General features: G+C 40.3%; 1 long non-coding RNA gene across 1 annotated transcript in view; it reads left to right on the forward strand.

Annotated features, from left to right (window-relative positions):
- The first annotated feature begins 426 nt into the window (after window positions 1-426).
- The window catches only part of LOC138742876 (uncharacterized), a 93043-nt gene continuing 71928 nt past the window's right edge, over window positions 427-21541 (forward strand). The window contains exons 1-2 of the long non-coding RNA XR_011344476.1: window positions 427-796; window positions 885-971. This is a non-coding gene — a long non-coding RNA (uncharacterized lncRNA). The remainder of the gene's footprint in view (window positions 797-884; window positions 972-21541) is intronic.

Consider the following 21541-nt stretch of genomic DNA (forward strand, 5'->3'; position numbering starts at 1 on the left):
ATGCAGCCAGCCAGGATGCTCTCAATAGAGCTCCTATAGAAAGGTGACATAATGGTGGCCAGTAGCCCTGCCCGCTTCAGTAACCTCAGGAAGTGCAGGAGCTCTTGCACCTTCCTGACAAGTGAGGAGATGTTGAGTGTCCACAATAGGTCATTAGTTAAGTGAACTCCAAGAAACTTGATGTTCTCCACTCACTCGACTACAGAATTGTTGACATGTAGTGGAGGGAGCTCATTTCTGGTCCTCTTGAAGTCCATGATCATCTCCTTCACCTTGTCCATATGGAGACTCAGATTCATGAGATTTTCAACCTCTTCTCTGTAGTTAAACTCATCATTATTGCTGATGAGGCCATCTACTGTTGTGTCATCTGCAAACTTGATGACACTACTGATGCAGTCATGGGTCAGTAGTGTGAGTAGGAGCAGGCTGAGCACACAGTACTCAGTGTGATGATGCTTGACATTCTGCAACCAGTCTGGATATACCGTGGTCTTTCCATTAAGAAGTCCAGGATCCTCTTACAGAGTGGGTGTTGAGTCCCAACGAAGACAGCTTCTCCACCAGCCTCTGGGGAATTATTGCATTAAATGCCAAGCTGAAGTCAATGAACAGCAGCCTGGCCCTTTGAGGCATCATTCTCCAGGTGGGTCAAGACGGACTGAAGCGAGAAAGTTATAGTATCGTCTGTGGAATGGATTCTTCTATAGGTCAATTGAAATGGTCCAACATCTCTGGGAGATGTGCTTTGATGCATTCCATCACCAGACCCCCAAAGCATTTCATAATGGTGGAGGTCAGTGGAACAGGGCAGTAGTCATTGAAACCTGTTATTGTTGCCCTCTTGGGTACCTGGATGATGGTGGCTGTCTTGAACTTTACAGGAACATTGGACTGCTGCAGTGAGGTGTTGAAAATGTCTATGAAGACCTCCGTCAATTGGTTTGCACAGTCCTTCAGTACCTAACCAGGTATGTTGCTATAAGTGAGGAAACAGGTTTGGTAGGTATCAAAGGCAAGGACTCTGGACACAGAGTTTTGATAGTAAATAATTTTATTTACAGAAGACAAACATGGGAAAATGGCAACAGCAACACACACAATTTACAGCAGCCATGGGAAAATCGGATCAGCAATAAAACAATGCAGATAATTAATAACAAACATTGGAAAAAGGTTCTGATGGCAAAAAAGCAGCGCGTACAGTTTAATAGCAATCGTGGGAAAAAGTTGCGTCGGCAATAAACAAAGCATGGCTTAATAGCAAGTGTAGGAAAGGTAATTGCGGCAATAAAAATCACGCATTCCATTAATAACAAACATGGGAAAACTGTGGGAACAAAGGACACACAATGAAAAAGGAAAAGTCTATACAATATACCACCACACCTTGATTCAGTGCAGGCCCACCTTGATGCTACCAGGGACACTAATTAAACCCTTTTAAATAGTGCGCTTCTCACCAACAATTTCTCCAGTGCCCTTCCATGGTTCTTGACCTGGAGTGAAGCAGGGTGGTCCCAAGCTGGGAAAGAGAGAGAGAAGAAAACACACGAGGCACCTTTATAGTGCTGGAGCGCTGGGCGGGGGGGGGGGGGGGGGTGGGGTTCAACCAAGGGCTCCAATGGCTCAGTGCCAGGAAGGTTAATCCATTTATAACTAGTGGCACAAGGTTAAGTACAGGCAGGCTGGAGAGTCCAACCCAGGTAATTTTCTCAGTGCCAGGAAGGCTAGGTGCCAGTAAGGCTAAGCTGATTACAAAGGAATTTAAATTGGCCAACAGCAAGGTGTGCACCAATGAGTGGAGCAGAACCAAATCTTGATTGTCAGGTGGTATGTCCTCAGACAAGGTAGTAGGCAGTGCTGTCATGTGACAGCCATGACCCTTCACAATACAGTTGTCTGGTCCCACTGCCTTGTGTGGGCTTAACTTGGAAAGGGTTTTCCTCAACTCGGCAGCGACTATGCAGGAGGCCCATTCTTCAGAGGGACATGGAGCTTTCTTTGTTTTTCTTATCAAATTGTGATCTAATATATAGCAGTTATTTTTATTTATTTCACTCAAATTACATGTACAATTTGAAGGATCATTGACAAGGTAGTGCATCCTTTTATACCTATTTATTTCTACGTTAGTGAGGAACAATCAAAATTATTAATCAATATTTTCACATCATAGTTGTTGAGACATCCTTATGTCAATATATCAGCACTACCTTCTCCTTGTTCATTGACACTAAGATCACGGAACAGCTATCTTTCTCCAAAAGGAGCTTCGTTATTGGCAGATGTATATTGCCAGTCTGCAGTTAAATTTTATTGTCATCTGATTGTACATATACAAATTATAACCTGACGAAACAGTGCAACTCCAGACCATAATGCACACAGATACACAGTACATCCGACACACAAACAACATACAGTATATACATATACAACATGAGTGCAGCATGAAGTTAAATATAAAAGGCCTTAGTTGATTGCTTTGACCTCCTAAGCATTTTATGAACTCATCCTTTTCTGTAATTATCTCTTTCATACATCCAAATTGTTTTTAACAATTAACATTTGATGGAAGTATTTTGATGTGAGCACACATGCTCAAAGTTGTTTCCTGTGGAGAAAGTGGAAGTTTCACCCAGCATTATATTGCAGGAGTTGGCATGTGGCTTGAAATGCTGCAGATTTCAAATTAATAACACATTTCAACTCCAACTCAAACTATTTTCCTGAATGTTCTTGTTGTAAGGTGATTTTAAAAATTTTGATTACCACAATGAATGTGTGTTTTTTTTTCAAACATGGACTTATTTTGGAAAATTGCAACAATGAACTCCAAATTTTCCAGAATCACATAATTAGTCAACCATACATACTAAACCACTAAAATTACCCTTTACTGTGAACAGAAATTCTGAATGGGCTTTCAGACTTTTTGGTTGAGACATCAGTATTTGGCTCAGGTGAGCAAGTAACTGCCAGGCTCCAAAATTCCAAAATTGTCTTTGTGAAAGTGGAATTATTTGCAATAATTAGACAATTTATCTGTGTAAATTTTTTTTAAATTATTGCATTATTATGGAGTCCAGAGGACCCCAAACACCAGCAGCAATAGATATGCACCACAACACAAGGTTACTTAAACAAAAGTAGTTGTTAATTATATTTGAACAAGAAAACAGAATTAAACTTTAACTTATTTCTTAACCTACCTAACCCACTTAACCACCCCCCCCCCTAATACAAAGCACAGGTTTGTGTAATGTATGTTTAAGATTAGAAAAGTTCTTTAGATCACAGTCCAATCTCACTGGTTGCAGGCAATTCTTGTACTGTGCACAGAAGTTAGCATTAACAAAGTTCACCAGTCTTTGGTGCTTAACAGGCAAATGGTTACCACTCAGGAGGGTTCTTGCTGGTTTTCAGAGAGATTTGTTTTCCAGGACATCCGCAACTGATTCCTTCTCAATCAGTCTTGCTGATGAAACTTACCCCTTCAGGGTTCTCCAGATGATCTCTTTCTTTCAAGTCACCTTTCAGACAGCCAGCCTTCTCCTTTGATCAGACAGTCTTTCAAAAGTTTGCCAGCTTTGTCTTCTGGAACTGATTTCTGTGACTCCTTCTCTCTCTGTTTCACACCCTCCCTCTCTGAGAGCAAAACTGTTCTCTGCCTACCTGCAAAAATCACATGCTCTCCCAGGCAAGCTGTATTCTGCAACTTTGTTGCTCACATTGCAAAAAGCATTCTGCAAAAGTCCTGCAAATATTCTGTGTTTTAAAATGTGTGTGTGCAAGCTGCTCGAGTAATTCATCCCAAGCCACCTCAAAATACTCTGTCACAGCGACTAGTGATATAGATACAGGTGCTCCCCTTCAAAGGATGGTCCGACTTATGACTTTTTGAATGGTTCAAATGCGTACCTTCAATTTTGAATTCCTATCTGTTCCCGCACTTGCAATATGTGGTAAGCGACTCCCTCATGATGTTGGGCAATGGCAGCATCGCGCGAGAGCATTGTACAGCATACTATCTTCCAATGCTGACTCAACCATACTCGCAATCTCTGTAGCGATCATGCAAATAAGTGCACTGTGAACAACCCATCAAAAATAGTAGGTGCAATATTCTTTATCGACTTAGGATTTTTGTTCGACTTACGATGAGTTTTCCAGAATGCAACCCTATGCAAGTGATGTAATTTGATGGCTGTTACACTCTCCAGCAGCAATTGGGAGGCACACTCTTCTTTCTTTGGCTTGGCTTCGCGGACGAAGATTTATGGAGGGGGTAAAAAGTCCACGTCAGCTGCAGGCTCGTTTGTGGCTGACCAGTCCGATGCGGGACAGGCAGACACGATTGCAGCGGTTGCAAGGGAAAATTGGTTGGTTGGGGTTGGGTGTTGGGTTTTTCCTCCTTTGCCTTTTGTCAGTGAGGTGGGCCCTGCGGTCTTCTTCAAAGGAGGCTGCTGCCCGCCAAACTGTGAGGCGCCAAGATGCACGGTTTGAGGCGTTATCAGCCCACTGGCGGTGGTCAATGTGGCAGGCACCAAGAGATTTCTTTAGGCAGTCCTTGTACCTTTTCTTTGGTGTACCTCTGTCACGGTGGCCAGTGGAGAGCTCGCCATATAATACGATCTTGGGAAGGCGATGGTCCTCCATTCTGGAGACGTGACCCATCCAGCGCAGCTGGATCTTCAGCAGCGTGGACTCGATGCTGTCGACCTCTGCCATCTCGAGTACCTCGACGTTAGGGGTGTGAGCGCTCCAATGGATGTTGAGGATGGAGCGGAGACAACGCTGGTGGAAGCGTTCTAGGAGCCGTAGGTGGTGCCGGTAGAGGACCCATGATTCGGAGCCGAACAGGAGTGTGGGTATGACAACGGCTCTGTATACGCTTATCTTTGTGAGGTTTTTCAGTTGGTTGTTTTTCCAGACTCTTTTGTGTAGTCTTCCAAAGGCGCTATTTGCCTTGGCGAGTCTGTTGTCTATCTCATTGTCGATCCTTGCATCTGATGAAATGGTGCAGCCGAGATAGGTAAACTGGTTGACCGTTTTGAGTTTTGTGTGCCCGATGGAGATGTGGGGGGGCTGGTAGTCATGGTGGGGAGCTGGCTGATGGAGGACCTCAGTTTTCTTCAGGCTGACTTCCAGGCCAAACATTTTGGCAGTTTCCGCAAAGCAGGACGTCAAGCGCTGAAGAGCTGGCTCTGAATGGGCAACTAAAGCGGCATCATCTGCAAAGAGTAGTTCACGGACAAGTTTCTCTTGTGTCTTGGTGTGAGCTTGCAGGCGCCTCAGATTGAAGAGACTGCCATCCGTGCGGTACCGGATGTAAACAGCGTCTTCATTGTTGGGGTCTTTCATGGCTTGGTTCAGCATCATGCTGAAGAAGATTGAAAAGAGGGTTGGTGCGAGAACACAGCCTTGCTTCACGCCATTGTTAATGGAGAAGGGTTCAGAGAGCTCATTGCTGTATCTGACCCGACCTTGTTGGTTTTCGTGCAGTTGGATAATCATGTTGAGGAACTTTGGGGGACATCCGATGCGCTCTAGTATTTGCCAAAGCCCTTTCCTGCTCACGGTGTCGAAGGCTTTGGTGAGGTCAACAAAGGTGATGTAGAGTCCTTTGTTTTGTTCTCTACACTTTTCTTGGAGCTGTCTGAGGGCAAAGACCATGTCAGTGGTTCCTCTGTTAGCGCGAAAGCCGCACTGTGATTCTGGGAGAATATTCTCAGCGACACTAGGTATTATTCTATTTAGTAGAATCCTAGCGAAGATTTTGCCTGCAATGGAGAGCAACGTGATTCCCCTGTAGTTTGAGCAGTCTGATTTCTCGCCTTTGTTTTTGTACAGGGTGATGATGGTGGCATCACGAAGATCCTGAGGCAGTTTACCTTGGTCCCAACAAAGCTTGAAAAACTCATGCAGTTTGGCATGCAGAGTTTTGCCGCCAGCCTTCCAGACTTCTGGGGGGATTCCATCCATACCTGCTGCTTTGCCACTTTTCAGTTGTTCGATTGCCTTATATGTCTCATCCAGGGTGGGAACCTCATCCAGCTCTAGCCTTAGGGGCTGTTGAGGGAGCTGGAGCAGGGCGGAATCTTGGACTGAGCGGTTGGTACTGAAAAGAGATTGGAAGTGTTCTGACCATCGGTTGAGGATGGAGATCTTGTCGCTGAGGAGGACTTTGCCGTCTGAGCTGCGCAGCGGGCTTTGGACTTGGGGTGAGGGGCCGTACACAGCCTTTAGAGCCTCGTAGAAACCCCTGAAGTCGCCAATGTCCGCGCTGAGCTGTGTTCGTTTGGCGAGGCTAGTCCACCACTCATTTTGGATCTCCCGGAGTTTGCGCTGAAGATGGCTGCATGCGCGACGGAAGGCTTGTTTCTTCTCTGGACAGGACGGCTTTGTAAGGTGAGCCTGGTGGGCAGCTCGCTTCTTTGCCAGCAGCTCCTGGATTTCCTGGCTGTTTTCGTCAAACCAGTCCTTGTTTTTCCTGGAGGAGAAGCCCAGTACCTCTTCAGTGGATTGCAGTATGGTAGTCTTCAACTGATCCCAGAGGGTTTCAGGGGACGGGTCCGTGAGGCGGGTTGCAACGTCGAGCTTTGCTTTGAGGTTTGCCTGGAAGTTTCCTCTCGCTTCGTCTGACTGCAGTTTTCCAACATTGAACCTCTTTCTGGGGGCTTTATTGTTCCTGGGCTTTGGCTTGAAGTGAAGGTTGAGCTTGCAGCGAACCAGCCGGTGGTCAGTGTGGCATTCCGCGCTAGGCATGACCCTGGTGTGGAGCACATCTTGTTTGTCACTTTCTCGCACCAGGATGTAGTCCAGGAGGTGCCAGTGTTTGGATCGGGGATGCATCCAGGTGGTCTTAAGGCTGTCCCTCTGCTGAAAAAGGGTGTTTGTAATGACAAGCCGCTGTTCTGCGCAGAGCTCCAACAGGAGGCGCCCATTGTCGTTGCACTTGCCGACGCCATGCTTGCCCAGGATTCCTGGCCAGGTTTCTGAGTCTTTGCCGACACGAGCGTTGAAGTCGCCCAGGATGACAACCTTGTCGGCTGTAGGGGTACGTTGGATGAGGTTGCGCAGGTCGGTGTAGAACTTGTTCTTTTCTGCTGGTTCCGCCTGGAGGGTTGGAGCATAGACACTGATGAGGGTGATGTGACGCTTGTTTTGAAGTGGGAGTCGCATGGACATGATTCGGTCCGAGAGGCCTGTCGGAAGGTTTTCGAGTTTGGAGGCAATGAAGCTCTTGACCATGAAGCCTACACCAGATAGGCGTCGTTCATCCGAAGGCTTGCCAGACCAGTAGAGTGTGTAGCCCGCGCCGCGTTCTTGGAAGCTGCCTACATCTGCCAGGCGGACTTCACTGAGAGCGGCTATGTCGATGTCAAGTCTGAGGAGTTCATGTGCAATGAGGGCAGACCGACGTTCAGGTCGATGGCTGTCAGTCTTATCTAGCATGGTTCTGATGTTCCAGCATGCTAGCTTGAGTTTGTGAGCATCTTTTGAGGGGGAGGACGTGGAGGGGGAGGACGTGGAGGGGGAGGACGTGGAGGGGGAGGACGTGGAGGGGGAGGACGTGGAGGGGGAGGACGTGGACCTGTCCTCGGGCCTGCGCAAAGGAGCTTTTAGGTGGAGTGCAGTGCGCGCAGTACTGGCCCCACCCTTTACACCCATGGTTCGTGTGCCGTGGCCAAGCAAGCTGGGACGTGGCAGCGAGGTCCTTGGGTCGTAGGTTTTATATCGGAGTGGCCTTCTCCTATGCAGGTTTCTTACCCGGGCTGGAGGGGCCTGCCTCCCCTCCTAGGTCGGTCCATACTGCCCGGACCGGGGCCTCCGTCTGCCTCACTCGACCGAGGCCGGGGCACTAATGAATAAGTTTAACACAAAATTTATTAACCAAACTAACAATATTAGATTTAACTCAATAAACGTAACACCTGAACACCAGCCTTAATGGCAACTCTATATCCAAAACAGACTATTAGACTTGGGAAAAAAACAGACCATTACAGTCCAGGCTGAAATGCCCCAAAAATCACCAAAATTCCAAAAAACCAAAAAAAAACGTCAGTCATGTCAAGTCTGTCAGGGGAATATAAAACTGCCTTGGGGTTTGAATTGGGCTACCACCACCCTTTATCCAGGTATTTTCACAATAACTTCCTAGTCACTATATTAGGTTCACGCCTCCAAAGCCTACTTTAGGGTTCACAAGTGCCTTTCTGGGAAAGTCCCCTTCTTTGGAAGGCACTGGTCAGTCCTGCACACTCCACCGACTAACCTCTCTCAAAACTAGTGCGCTGGGCTTTTTAAACTGCCCAGCACTACCTCCAGCTCTCCCCATTGATGGAGAGGTTCACAGCTGTAGGCTCGCTCTCCTGCGAGCCCACAGACTTTTAGCATGTTGCTCCCATGCTGTTGCAGCTGTCAAAATTTCCCAGTGGTAACTTAGCGCTACTACAAATCCCCAGCAGTAAATTCAGTCCAGTCGTCAGTCAAAAATCAAAATAGTCAAGGTCCATAACATTGACCACCCTGTCATTTTTTTTTTAATTGAGCAATACATTTGGTTTCATTTAAAAGGGACAAACAAAACATAGAGAAAGGTGTGTTCATTTATTCATTTAGTTATTAATAGTTTAAATTATGGCTACGATAAGAGAAAAAAATTGCACTTCAACCCTCTTTTTCAATTTGAGTTTGTAATGCAACAACAAATAAAGGCAGAATACAATTAAGCAAGAATTATTCTCCTACAATTTAATTTACCTAAGGCATTTTCAAATAATGTTTCTGTACTTTACAAAATAATAGCTACAAAATAATTTGTTCAGAATGCCTCCGATTTCCAAGATTAGTTTCACTAATGGTGTTACTTATAACAACAAGCACTGCAATTATGTTCAGGTAATGCGTCAAGAGTAAGTTATTCAGCAAACTTGTAGATGACATTGGAATTGTGCCACACAGTGGTCGGGAGAATCACAAGCAGTAATGAGGAAGTGAACAGGAGGGAGGTAGATCAGCTCGTTGAATGGTGTAACGATAACAGCCTTGCATTCAATGTCAGCAAAACCAAGGACTTCAGGAGGAAGTCTGAGGAAAATGACCCAGTCCTTATCTAGGGCTCAGTGATGGAAAGGGTCAAGAACTTCAAATTTCTAGGTGTCAAAATCTCCGAGTATCTGTCCTGGAGCCTCCATGTTGATGTCATCACAAAGAAGCCTCGCCAGCTGCTATACTTGGTGAGGTGTTTGAGGAGATTTGATTTGTTCAGTATGTCACCAAAGATTCTCTTAAACTACAGGTGTACCATGGAGAGCATTCCGGCGGGTTGCATCACTGCCTGGTATGGAGGTGCCAACTCTCAGGACAAGCATCACAGGCAGCAGACTTAATTTGATCAAGGACATCTACATAAGGCAATGTCTTTAATTTTAAAAAAAAGCAGCCTCTACCCTCAAAGGCACCCACCACCCAGGCCACACCCTCTTCACTCTGCTGCCATCAGGACAAAGGTACAGGAGCCTAATGATGAGCACGCAATGGCACAAGGACAGCTTCTTCTCCACTGCCATCAGATTCCTGAATAATCAATGAACCAAAGACTTTTTTCCACTATGATTGTTATTATTATTTTATTTTATATGGTAATGTCATCAGATGGTGGTAAGATGGTAGTAATATGGTAATGTCATCAGATGGTGGTAAGATGGTAGTAATATGGTAATGTCATCAGATGTTGATAATATGGTAATGTCATAAGATGGTGGTAATATGGTAATGTCATCAGATGTTGATAATATGGTAATGTCATCAGATGGTGGTAATATGGTAATGTCATCAGATGGTGGTAAGATGGTAATGTCATCAGATGTTGATAATATGGTAATGTAATCAGATGCTGGTAATATGGTAATGTCATCAGATGGTGGTAATATGGTAATGTCATCAGATGGTGGTAAGATGGTGGTAATATGGTAATGTCATCAGATGGTGGTAAGATGGTAATGTCATCAGATGTTGATAATATGGTAATGTCATCAGATGGTGGTAATATGGTAATGTCATCAGATGGTGGTAATATGGTAATATCATCAGATGGTGGTAAGATGGTGGTAATTGGTAATGTAATCAGATGGTGGTAATATGGTAATGTCATGAGATGGTGGCAATATGGTAATGTCATCAGATGGTGGTAAGATGGTGGTAATATGGTAATGTCATCAGATGTTGATAATATGGTAATGTCATCAGATGTTGATAATATGGTAATGTCATCAGATGGTGGTAAGATGGTAATGTCATAAGATGTTGATAATATGGTAATGTCATAAGATGGTGGTAATATGGTAATGTCATCAGATGTTGATAATATGATAATGTCATAAGATGGTGGCAATATGGTAATGTCATAAGATGTTGATAATATAGTAATGTAATCAGATGTTGATAATATGGTAATGTCATAAGATGGTGGTAATATGGTAATGTCATCAGATGTTGATAATATGGTAATGTCATAAGATGGTGGTAATATGGTAATGTCATCAGATGTTGATAATATGGTAATGTCATCAGATGGTGGTAATATGGTAATGTCATCAGATGGTGGTAATATGGTAATGTCATCAGATGTTGATAATATGGTAATGTCATAAGATGGTGGTAATATGGTAATGTCATCAGATGGTGGTAAGATGGTAATGTCATCAAATGTTGATAATATGGTAATGTCATCAGATGGTGGTAATATGGTAATGTCATCAGATGGTGGTAATATGGTAATGTCATCAGATGGTGGTAAGATGGTGGTAATATGGTAATGTGATCAGATTGTGGTAAGATGGTAATGTCATCAGATGTTGATAATATGGTAATGTCATCAGATGGTGGTAATATGGTAATGTCATCAGATGGTGGTAATATGGTAATGTCATCAGATGGTGGTAAGATGGTGGTAATATGGTAATGTCATCAGATGGTGGTAATATGGTAATGTCATGAGATGGTGGCAATATGGTAATGTCATCAGATGGTGGTAAGATGGTGGTAATATGGTAATGTCATCAGATGTTGATAATATGGAAATGTCATCAGATGTTGATAATATGGTAATGTCATAAGATGGTGGTAAGATGGTGGTAATATGGTAATGTCATCAGATGTTGATAATATGGTAATCTCATCAGATGGTGGTAATATGGTAATGTCATCAGATGGTGGTAATATGGTAATGTCATAAGATGGTGGTAATATGGTAATGTCATGATATGGTGGCAATATGGTAATGTCATGAGATGGTGGCAATATGGTAATGTCATCAGATGGTGGTAAGATGGTGGTAATATGGTAATGTCATCAGATGTTGATAATATGGTAATGTCATCAGATGTTGATAATATGGTAATGTCATCAGATGGTGGTAAGATGGTAATGTCATCAGATGTTGATAATATGGTAATGTCATAAGATATTGATAATATGGTAATGTCATAAGATGGTGGTAATATGGTAATGTCATCAGATGTTGATAATATGATAATGTCATAAGATGGTGGCAATATGGTAATGTCATAAGATGTTGATAATATAGTAATGTAATCAGATGTTGATAATATGGTAATGTCATAAGATGGTGGTAATATGGTAATGTCATCAGATGTTGATAATATGGTAATGTCATAAGATGGTGGTAATATGGTAATGTCATCAGATGTTGATAATATGGTAATGTCATCAGATGGTAGTAATATGGTAATGTCATCAGATGGTGGTAATATGGTAATGTCATCAGATGTTGATAATATGGTAATGTCCTAAGATGGTGGTAATATGGTAATGTCATCAGATGGTGGTAAGATGGTAATGTCATCAAATGTTGATAATATGGTAATGTCATCAGATGGTGGTAATATGGTAATGTCATCAGATGGTGGTAATATGGTAATGTCATCAGATGGTGGTAAGATGGTGGTAATATGGTAATGTCATCAGATTGTGGTAAGATGGTAATGTCATCAGATGTTGATAATATGGTAATGTCATCAGATGGTGGTAATATGGTAATGTCATCAGATGGTGGTAATATGGTAATGTCATCAGATGGTGGTAAGATGGTGGTAATATGGTAATGTCATCAGATGGTGGTAATATGGTAATGTCATGAGATGGTGGCAATATGGTAATGTCATCAGATGGTGGTAAGATGGTGGTAATATGGTAATGTCATCAGATGTTGATAATATGGAAATGTCATCAGATGTTGATAATATGGTAATGTCATAAGATGGTGGTAAGATGGTGGTAATATGGTAATGTCATCAGATGTTGATAATATGGTAATCTCATCAGATGGTGGTAATATGGTAATGTCATCAGATGGTGGTAATATGGTAATGTCATTAGATGGTGGTAATATGGTAATGTCATGAGATGGTGGCAATATGGTAATGTCATCAGATGGTGGTAAGATGGTGGTGATATGGTAATGTCATCAGATGTTGATAATATGGTTATGTCATCAGATGTTGATAATATGGTAATGTCATAAGATGTTGATAATATGGTAATGTCATCAGATGTTCATAATATGGTAATGTCATAAGATGGTGGTAATATGGTAATGTCATCAGATGTTGATAATATGGTAATGTTATAAGATGGTGGCAATATGGTAATGTCATCAGATGGTGGTAAGATGGTAATGTCATCAGATGTTGATAATATGGTAATGTCATAAGATGTTGATAATATGGTAATGTCATAAGATGGTGGTAATATGGTAATGTCATCAGATGTTGATAATATGGTAATGTCATAAGATGGTGGCAATATGGTAATGTTATCAGATGTTGATAATATGGTAATGTCATCAGATGTTGATAATATGGTAATGTCATCAGATGGTGGTAATATTGTAATGTCATCAGATGGTGGTAATATGGTAATGTCATCAGATGTTGATAATATGGTAATGTCATAAGATGGTGCTAATATGGTAATGTCATCAGATGTTGATAATATGGTAATGTCATCAGATGGTGGCAATATGGTAATGTCATAAGATGTTGATAATATGGTAATGTCATCAGATGTTGATAATATGGTAATGTCATAAAATGGTGGTAATATGGTAATGTCATCAGATGTTGATAATATGGTAATGTCATAAGATGGTGGTAATATGGTAATGTCATCAGATGTTGATAATATGGTAATGTCATAAGATGGTGGTAATATGGTAATGTCATCAGATGTTGATAATGTGGTAATGTCATCAGATGTTGATAATATGGTAATGTCATAAGATGGTGGTAATATGGTAATGTCATCAGATGTTGATAATATGGTAATGTCATCAGATGGTGGTAAGATGGTAATGTCATCAGATGGTGGTGATATGGTAATGTCATCAGATGGTGGTGATATGGTAATGTCATCAGATGGTGGTAATATGGTAATGTCATCAGATGGTGGTAAGATGGTAATGTCATCAGATGGTGGTAAGATGGTAATGTCATCAGATGGTGGTAAGATGGTAATGTCATCAGATGGTGGTAATATGGTAATGTCATCAGATGGTGGTAAGATGGTAATGTCATCAGATGGTGGTAAGATGGTAATGTCATCAGATGGTGGTAAGATGGTAATGTCATCAGATGGTGGTAAGGTGGTAATGTCATCAGATGGTGGTAAGATGGTGGTAATATGGTAATGTCATCAGATGGTGGTAATATGGTAATGTCATCAGATGGTGGTAATATGGTAATGTCATCAGATGGTGGTAATATGGTAATGTCATCAGATGGTGGTAAGATGGTGGTAATATGGTAATGTCATCAGATGGTGGTAATATGGTAATGTCATCAGATGGTGGTAAGATGGTGGTGATATGGTAATGTCATCAGATGGTGGTAATTTGGTAATGTCATCAGATGGTGGTAAGATGGTAATGTCATCAGATGTTGATAATATGATAATGTCATCAGATGGTGGTAATATGGTAATGTCATCAGATGGTGATAAGATGGTGGTAATATGGTAATGTCATCAGATGGTGGTAAGATGGTAATGTCATCAGATGTTGATAATATGGTAATGTCATCAGATGGTGGCAATATGGTAATGTCATCAGATGGTGGTAAGATGGTGGTAATATGGTAATGTCATCAGATGGTGGTAATATGGTAATGTCATCAGATGTTGATAATATGGTAATGTCATCAGATGGTGGTAATATGGTAATGTCATCAGATGGTGGTAATATGGTAATGTCATCAGATGGTGGTAAGATGGTAATGTCATAAGATGGTGGTAATATGGTAATGTCATGAGATGGTGGCAATATGGTAATGTCATCAGATGTTGATAATATGGTAATGTCATAAGATGGTGGTAATATGGTAATGTCATCAGATGTTGATAATATGGTAATGTCATCAGATGGTAGTAATATGGTAATGTCATCAGATGGTGGTAATATGGTAATGTCATCAGATGTTGATAATATGGTAATGTCATAAGATGGTGGTAATATGGTAATGTCATCAGATGGTGGTAAGATGGTAATGTCATCAAATGTTGATAATATGGTAATGTCATCAGATGGTGGTAATATGGTAATGTCATCAGATGGTGGTAATATGGTAATGTCATCAGATGGTGGTAAGATGGTGGTAATATGGTAATGTCATCAGATTGTGGTAAGATGGTAATGTCATCAGATGTTGATAATATGGTAATGTCATCAGATGGTGGTAATATGGTAATGTCATCAGATGGTGGTAATATGGTAATGTCATCAGATGGTGGTAAGATGGTGGTAATATGGTAATGTCATCAGATGGTGGTAATATGGTAATGTCATGAGATGGTGGCAATATGGTAATGTCATCAGATGGTGGTAAGATGGTGGTAATATGGTAATGTCATCAGATGTTGATAATATGGAAATGTCATCAGATGTTGATAATATGGTAATGTCATAAGATGGTGGTAAGATGGTGGTAATATGGTAATGTCATCAGATGTTGATAATATGGTAATCTCATCAGATGGTGGTAATATGGTAATGTCATCAGATGGTGGTAATATGGTAATGTCATTAGATGGTGGTAATATGGTAATGTCATGAGATGGTGGCAATATGGTAATGTCATCAGATGGTGGTAAGATGGTGGTGATATGGTAATGTCATCAGATGTTGATAATATGGTTATGTCATCAGATGTTGATAATATGGTAATGTCATAAGATGTTGATAATATGGTAATGTCATCAGATGTTCATAATATGGTAATGTCATAAGATGGTGGTAATATGGTAATGTCATCAGATGGTGGTAAGATGGTAATGTCATCAGATGTTGATAATATGGTAATGTCATAAGATGTTGATAATATGGTAATGTCATAAGATGGTGGTAATATGGTAATGTCATCAGATGTTGATAATATGGTAATGTCATAAGATGGTGGCAATATGGTAATGTTATCAGATGTTGATAATATGGTAATGTCATCAGATGTTGATAATATGGTAATGTCATCAGATGGTGGTAATATGGTAATGTCATCAGATGGTGGTAATATGGTAATGTCATAAGATGTTGATAATATGGTAATGTCATAAGATGGTGCTAATATGGTAATGTCATCAGATGTTGATAATATGGTAATGTCATCAGATGGTGGCAATATGGTAATGTCATAAGATGTTGATAATATGGTAATGTCATCAGATGTTGATAATATGGTAATGTCATAAAATGGTGGTAATATGGTAATGTCATCAGATGTTGATAATATGGTAATGTCATAAGATGGTGGTAATATGGTAATGTCATCAGATGTTGATAATATGGTAATGTCATAAGATGGTGGTAATATGGTAATGTCATCAGATGTTGATAATATGGTAATGTCATCAGATGTTGATAATATGGTAATGTCATAAGATGGTGGTAATATGGTAATGTCATCAGATGTTGATAATATGGTAATGTCATCAGATGGTGGTAAGATGGTAATGTCATCAGATGGTGGTGATATGGTAATGTCATCAGATGGTGGTGATATGGTAATGTCATCAGATGGTGGTAAGATGGTAATGTCATCAGATGGTGGTAAGATGGTAATGTCATCAGATGGTGGTAAGATGGTAATGTCATCAGATGGTGGTAAGATGGTAATGTCATCAGATGGTGGTAATATGGTAATGTCATCAGATGGTGGTAAGATGGTAATGTCATCAGATGGTGGTAAGATGGTAATGTCATCAGATGGTGGTAAGATGGTAATGTCATCAGATGGTGGTAAGATGGTGGTAATATGGTAATGTCATCAGATGGTGGTAATATGGTAATGTCATCAGATGGTGGTAATATGGTAATGTCATCAGATGGTGGTAATATGGTAATGTCATCAGATGGTGGTAAGATGGTGGTAATATGGTAATGTCATCAGATGGTGGTAATATGGTAATGTCATCAGATGGTGGTAAGATGGTGGTGATATGGTAATGTCATCAGATGGTGGTAATTTGGTAATGTCATCAGATGGTGGTAAGATGGTAATGTCATCAGATGTTGATAATATGATAATGTCATCAGATGGTGGTAATATGGTAATGTCATCAGATGGTGATAAGATGGTGGTAATATGGTAATGTCATCAGATGGTGGTAAGATGGTAATGTCATCAGATGTTGATAATATGGTAATGTCATCAGATGGTGGCAATATGGTAATGTCATCAGATGGTGGTAAGATGGTGGTAATAAGGTAATGTCATCAGATGGTGGTAATATGGTAATGTCATCAGATGTTGATAATATGGTAATGTCATCAGATGGTGGTAATATGGTAATGTCATCAGATGGTGGTAATATGGTAATGTCATCAGATGGTGGTAAGATGGTAATGTCATAAGATGGTGGTAATATGGTAATGTCATGAGATGGTGGCAATATGGTAATGTCATCAGATGGTTGTAAGATGGTGGTGATATGGTAATGTCATCAGATGTTGATAATATGGTTATGTCATCAGATGTTGATAATATGGTAATGTCATAAGATGTTGATAATATGGTAATGTCATCAGATGTTGATAATATGGTAATGTCATAAGATGGTGGTAATATGGTAATGTCATCAGATGTTGATAATATGGTAATGTTATAAGATGGTGGCAATATGGTAATGTCATCAGATGGTGGTAAGATGGTAATGTCATCAGATGTTGATAATATGGTAATGTCATAAGATGTTGATAATATGGTAATGTCATAAGATGGTGGTAATATGGTAATGTCATCAGATGTTGATAATATGGTAATGTCATAAGATGGTGGCAATATGGTAATGTTATCAGATGTTGATAATATGGTAATGTCATCAGATGTTGATAATATGGTAATGTCATCAGATGGTGGTAATATGGTAATGTCATCAGATGGTGGTAATATGGTAATGTCATCAGATGTTGATAATATGGTAATGTCATAAGATGGTGCTAATATGGTAATGTCATCAGATGTTGATAATATGGTAATGTCATCAGATGGTGGCAATATGGTAATGTCATAAGATGTTGATAATATGGTAATGTCATCAGATGTTGATAATATGGTAATGTCATAAAATGGTGGTAATATGGTAATGTCATCAGATGTTGATAATATGGTAATGTCATAAGATGGTGGTAATATGGTAATGTCATCAGATGTTGATAATATGGTAATGTCATAAGATGGTGGTAATATGGTAATGTCATCAGATGTTGATAATATGGTAATGTCATCAGATGTTGATAATATGGTAATGTCATAAGATGGTGGTAATATGGTAATGTCATCAGATGTTGATAATATGGTAATGTCATCAGATGGTGGTAAGATGGTAATGTCATCAGATGGTGGTGATATGGTAATGTCATCAGATGGTGGTGATATGGTAATGTCATCAGATGGTGGTAATATGGTAATGTCATCAGATGGTGGTAAGATGGTAATGTCATCAGATGGTGGTAAGATGGTAATGTCATCAGATGGTGGTAAGATGGTAATGTCATCAGATGGTGGTAAGATGGTAATGTCATCAGATGGTGGTAAGATGGTAATGTCATCAGATGGTGGTAAGATGGTAATGTCATCAGATGGTGGTAAGATGGTAATGTCATCAGATGGTGGTAAGATGGTGGTAATATGGTAATGTCATCAGATGGTGGTAATATGGTAATGTCATCAGATGGTGGTAATATGGTAATGTCATCAGATGGTGGTAATATGGTAATGTCATCAGATGGTGGTAATATGGTAATGTCATCAGATGGTGGTAAGATGGTGGTAATATGGTAATGTCATCAGATGGTGGTAATATGGTAATGTCATCAGATGGTGGTAAGATGGTGGTGATATGGTAATGTCATCAGATGGTGGTAATATGGTAATGTCATCAGATGGTGGTAAGATGGTAATGTCATCAGATGTTGATAATATGGTAATGTCATCAGATGGTGGCAATATGGTAATGTCATCAGATGGTGGTAAGATGGTGGTAATATGGTAATGTCATCAGATGGTGGTAATATGGTAATGTCATCAGATGTTGATAATATGGTAATGTCATCAGATGGTGGTAATATGGTAATGTCATCAGATGGTGGTAATATGGTAATGTCATCAGATGGTGGTAAGATTGTAATGTCATGAGATGTTGATAATATGGTAATGTAATCAGATGGTGGCAATATGGTAATGTCATCAGATGGTGGTAAGATGGTGGTAATATGGTAATGTCATCAGATGGTGGTAAGATGGTAATGTCATCAGATGTTGATAATATGGTAATGTCATCAGATGGTGGCAATATGGTAATGTCGTCAGATGGTGGTAAGATGGTGGTAATATGGTAATGTCATCAGATGGTGGTAATATCGTAATGTCATCAGTTGGTGGTAAGATGGTGGTAATATGGTAATGTCATCAGATGGTGGTAAGATGGTAATGTCATCAGATGGTGGTAAGATGGTAATGTCATCAGATGGTGGTAAGATGGTAATGTCATCAGATGTTGATAATATGGTAATGTCATCAGATGGTGGCAATATGGTAATGTCATCAGATGGTGGTAATATCGTAATGTAATCAGATGGTGGTAATATGGTAATGTCATCAGATGGTGGTAAGATGGTAATGTCATCAGATGGTGGTAATATGGTAATGTCATCAGATGGTGGTAAGATGGTAATGTCATCAGATGGTGGTAAGATGGTAATGTCATCAGATGGTGGTAAGATGGTAATGTCATCAGATGGTGGTAATATGGTAATGTCATCAGATGGTGGTAAGATGGTAATGTCATCAGATGGTGGTAAGATGGTAATGTCATCAGATGGTGGTAAGATGGTAATGTCATCAGATGTTGATAATATGGTAATGTCATCAGATGGTGGTAAGATGGTAACGTCATCAGATGTTGATAATATGGTAATGTCATCAGATGGTGGCAATATGGTAATGTCATCAGATGGTGGTAATATGGTAACGTCATCAGATGCTGATAATATGGTAATGTCATCAGATGGTGGTAAGATGGTAATGTCATCAGATGGTGGTAAGATGGTAATGGCATCAGATGGTGGTAGGATGGTAATGTCATCAGATGGTGGTAAGATGGTAATGTCATCAGATGTTGATAATATGGTAATGTCATCAGATGGTGGCAATATGGTAATGTCATCAGATGGTGGTAATATGGTAATGTCATCAGATGGTGGTAAGATGGTAACGTCATCAGATGTTGATAATATGGTAATGTCATCAGATGGTGGCAATATGGTAATGTCATCAGATGGTGGTAATATGGTAATGTCATCAGATGGTGGTAATATGGTAATGTCATCAGATGGTGGTAAGATGGTAATGTCATCAGATGGTGGTAATATGGTAATGTCATCAGATGTTGATAATATGGTAATGTCATCAGATGGTGGCAATATGGTAATGTCATCAGATGGTGGTAATATGGTAATGTCATCAGATGGTGGTAAGATGGTAATGTCATCAGATGGTGGTAATATGGTAATGTCATCAGATGGTGGTAAGATGGTAATGTCATCAGATGGTGGTAAGATGGTAATGTCATCAGATGGTGATAAGATGGTAATGTCATCAGATGTTGATAATATGGTAATGTCATCAGATGGTGGCAATATGGTAATGTCATCAGATGGTGGTAAAATGGTAATGTCATCAGATGGTGGCAATATGGTAATGTCATCAGATGGTGGTAATATGGTAATGTCATCAGATGGTGGTAAGATGGTAACGTCATCAGTTGTTGATAATATGGTAATGTCATCAGATGGTGGCAATATGGTAATGTCATCAGATGGTGGTAATATGGTAATGTCATCAGATGGTGGTAAGATGGTAACGTCATCAGTTGTTGATAATATGGTAATGTCATCAGATGGTGGCAATATGGTAATGTCATCAGATGGTGGTAATATGGTAATGTCATCAGATGGTGGTAATATGGTAATGTCATCAGATGGTGGTAATATGGTAATGTCATCAGATGGTGGTAAGATGGTAATGTCATCAGATGGTGGTAATATGGTAATGTCATCAGATGTTGATAATTTGGTAATGTCATCAGATGGTGGTAAGATGGTAATGTCTTCAGATGGTGGGAATATGGTAATGTCATCAGATGGTGGTAAGATGGTAATGTCTTCAGATGGTGGGAATATGGTAATGTCATCAGATGGTGGTAAGATGGTAATGTCATCAGATGGTGGTAATATGGTAATGTCATCAGATGTTGATAATTTGGTAATGTCATCAGATGGTGGTAAGATGGTAATGTCTTCAGATGGTGGGAATATGGTAATGTCATCAGATGGTGGTAAGATGGTAATGTCATCAGATGGTGGTAATATGGTAATGTCATCAGATGGTGGTAAAATGGTAATGTCATCAGATGGTGGTAATATGGTAATGTCATCAGATGGTGGTAAGATGGTAATGTCATCAGATGGTGGTAAGATGGTAATGTCATCAGATGGTGGTAAGATGGTAATGTCAACAGATGGTGGTAATATGGTAATGTCATCAGATGGTGGTAAGATGGTAATGTCATCAGATGGTGGTAATATGGTAATGTCATCAGATGGTGGTAAGATGGTAATGTCATCAGATGGTGGTAATATGGTAATGTCATCAGATGGTGGTAAGATGGTAATGTCATCAGATGGTGGTAATATGGTAATGTCATCAGATGGTGGTAAGATGGTAATGTCATCAGATGGTGGTAATATGGTAATGTCATCAGATGGTGGTAAGATGGTAATGTCATCAGATGGTGGTAATATGGTAATGTCATCAGATGGTGGTAAAATGGTAATGTCATCAGATGGTGGTAAGATGGTAATGTCATTAGATGGTGGTAAGATGGTAGTGTCATCAGATGGTGGTAAGATGGTAATGTCATCAGATGTTGATAATATGGTAATGTCATCAGATGGTGGCAA

This window comes from Narcine bancroftii, chromosome 9, assembly GCF_036971445.1.
Source record: "Narcine bancroftii isolate sNarBan1 chromosome 9, sNarBan1.hap1, whole genome shotgun sequence".
NCBI lineage: Eukaryota > Metazoa > Chordata > Chondrichthyes > Torpediniformes > Narcinidae > Narcine > Narcine bancroftii.